The following is a 2,996-nucleotide window of genomic DNA, read 5'->3' as shown; positions in this document are numbered from 1 at the left end:
CACTCTAGAGGATCCCCCTCCGGGTGGGCCTCACTTTGAGCCAGGACCCCCAAAGCGGCTTGCTGTTGATAACGTTTTGTTGGCTTAGATGCGACGGAGCGAAGCGACCGGATCTTCTAAGGCTGGTTCTGTGGTGCTGTCGTACAACTGGGTCGACTTCATTCTTGCTGCTCTCCTGGTGAAATCATTATGCCTTCACGCAGAAGAGTAAACAGCCTTGTCCAACTAGTCAGCGTGACAGGCTGTACTTGGACCCCCAAACCGGCTTGCTGTTGATAACGTCTTGCATGTTGATACGCCTCCTGCGGACTTGTCCCCCAGTAGGGTCTGCAGATTGCATACAGATTACGTTCGGGTCTTATTCAAAGTGTCCCAAACTTCGTCTTGGAAGACGCCCATCTCCTTAAGCGCAAGCTAGTAATAGCCCGACGACCGTTTGTTATCTCTTCCAGAATGGCATCCGATGGTGCCCTGGGTGTGGATGTGCATGGGCCGGACAAGGTAAGAACGGGGTTGGACTGCGTCTGACTGGCTGAAGAACTGGCACCAATGGTGCACGTTTCTCACATTTACACCAAGTCGCGTTCCATGCCTGTTCTATTCCCAATGGTGTTAACCTTCTGCAGAAGCGTCAAAAGCTGGCAAAATTGACGGGGTTGGGCTTCGCCAGGGACATGGCCGAAGTCATCGTGGAAACGCTTGGGATGGACCCCATCGGGCAGTCGGCCGATGCCGGAGCAGGACTTCCTTGTGTTTGAGTTTGGTTAGCTATGGGACGCGACTTACAAGCAGAACTTCCTTGTGTTTGAGTTTGGTTTGCTATGGGACGCGACTTGCAAGCAGGACTTCCTTATGTTTGAGTTTGGTTAGCTATGGGACGCGACTTTGTTGGAAAGTGCTCTTAGGTACACTCAGGCTTGACACTTCGGTAGTTTGATTAGTTGCCGTTATCCCAATACGACATCGGATCAGGATTGGCTACGGTATGCTTATATACTGCTTGCGTATCCTTTCTCTCTCTCTCCTTGTGTAACGATATGAGCGAGTGATGTGTTCACTGAAGGACTCTTATCTCTAACAGACTTATAAGCAGGACTTCCTTGTGTTTGAGTTTGGTTAGCTATGGGAAGCGACTTGCAAGCAGGACTTCCTTGTGTTTGAGTTTGGTTAGCTATGGGACGCGACTTGCAAGCAGAACTTCCTTGTGTTTGAGTTTGGTTTGCTATGGGACGCGACTTGCAAGCAGGACTTCCTTATGTTTGAGTTTGGTTAGCTATGGGACGCGACTTGCAAGCAGGACTTCCTTGTGTTTGAGTTTGGTTAGCTATGGGACGCGACTTATAATCAGAACTTCCTTGTGTTTGAGTTTGGTTTGCTATGGGACGCGACTTGCAAGCAGGACTTCCTTGTGTTTGAGTTTGGTTTGCTATGGGACGCGACTTGCAAGCAGAACTTCCTTGTGTTTGAGTTTGGTTAGCTATGGGACGCGACTTGCAAGCAGGACTTCCTTGTGTTTGAGTTTGGTTTGCTATGGGACGCGACTTGCAAGCAGAACCTCCTTGTGTTTGTTTGAGTTTCCATGTAAGCAACTATCGACAACAATCCATCCTTGGCCTGTTTTGCAGTCCTGTCAGTATTCCAAGTTCTGCACCTGCAGCCTCATTTTACAGCAGAACACCCAATTCTAATCCTCCAACTGTGTTCCCAATCCTATGGCAGCGACCTCATCCTAAACTTGCGAAAGCCTGCAATCCCTGTCCTGTCGACCAGGGTCCCATCCCCATCCCTGGCCAGGGCTCCCAATCCCCTCCTTGGTCAAGGTTGCATTCCCCATCCCTCAGACAGGGATCCCATCCCCATCCTCACCCCCGACAGCAATCCCCATCCCAAAAGTAGTGTAGCACGCCTAATCCCTAATCCTCGCCCTGGGCCCCACATCCCATCCTGACGTTGTCAACCCTATTCCCCATCCCGCCTGACCAGTACCTGCCCCCAATCCCCCATCTCTGCAACCCTCTGCTGGTTCATTACTTCGGCCATAAGTCGCCCCAAATGCCTTCTGCACATATAAAGCTGAACATTTGGAGCTTATACACTTTTTATGTATAAAATATTTGATGATATCACCATGAGACGGCCCGCTGTTGCATTCAACTTAGGTCAAGGGGGCATTCGTTCATTCTTGACCAAAGCAAACGGCTTAGAAAGTCCGCAGACGCAATGTCCCAAACATTTAGAAGAAGAATTAGATAATACAGAAGACAAGGATAGGCATGCCGTAGTTGCCGCTCTTGAAGTCAGTGAAGCAAGCGATTTGAGTGAAGCTGAGGATCCCCCGGCGAAGCGGCAACACACAACTGCAGCAATCAGCGACTCAGCTGAGCAGCTTGATTCTGACGAGGAAGGGCCACCGCCCCAAGATGTCGCCACGGCACCACCGCCACCTTCAAGGGTGGGTGCTTCACAGCACGCGCCGCTGGTGATTCAAAAGCAGGCGCGGCGCCAGCAAACACAGCGTGTGCCGAAAGGCCAAAGCGATGGGAGATGGCGGGAGAATGAGGGAGTGCGTCGCTTCCAGGCGCACTGGACAGCTTTGTTCGAATGGGCTGAGTGTGTTGCGCCGGATATGGAGGCTGGCGAGGTGCATGACCGTGTCCGGTGCGGTCCCTGCTCCCTCAGCCGGCAGCGGGACATCACGATGGATGCCAGGCAGGCCACACTGAAAAGCCATGAGCTCACCAAAAAACACCAAGAAGCCATGTGCAACCACGAAGCACGGGCCCTTCAGCACGAGCGGCACTAGCTGACAGCGTGGACGATCGACAACCTTTTGTCCAGAGCACTCAGCAAGTCTGAGAGGGGAGTTGTGCAGCAGCTGCGGCAGCTCTTCTTCATGCTGGATCACGGGCGCCCCATCCTCGACTACATCGGCTCTAAGGACCTGTTCCAGGTGCTGGACGTGCCACACTACCGTGATAAGCACTGGAGCTGCAACA

The sequence above is a fragment of the Volvox carteri genome, assembly GCF_000143455.1.
Source record: "Volvox carteri f. nagariensis unplaced genomic scaffold VOLCAscaffold_27, whole genome shotgun sequence".
In the NCBI taxonomy this organism is placed as follows: Eukaryota; Viridiplantae; Chlorophyta; class Chlorophyceae; order Chlamydomonadales; family Volvocaceae; genus Volvox; species Volvox carteri.
This window is presented reverse-complemented; position numbering follows the sequence as displayed.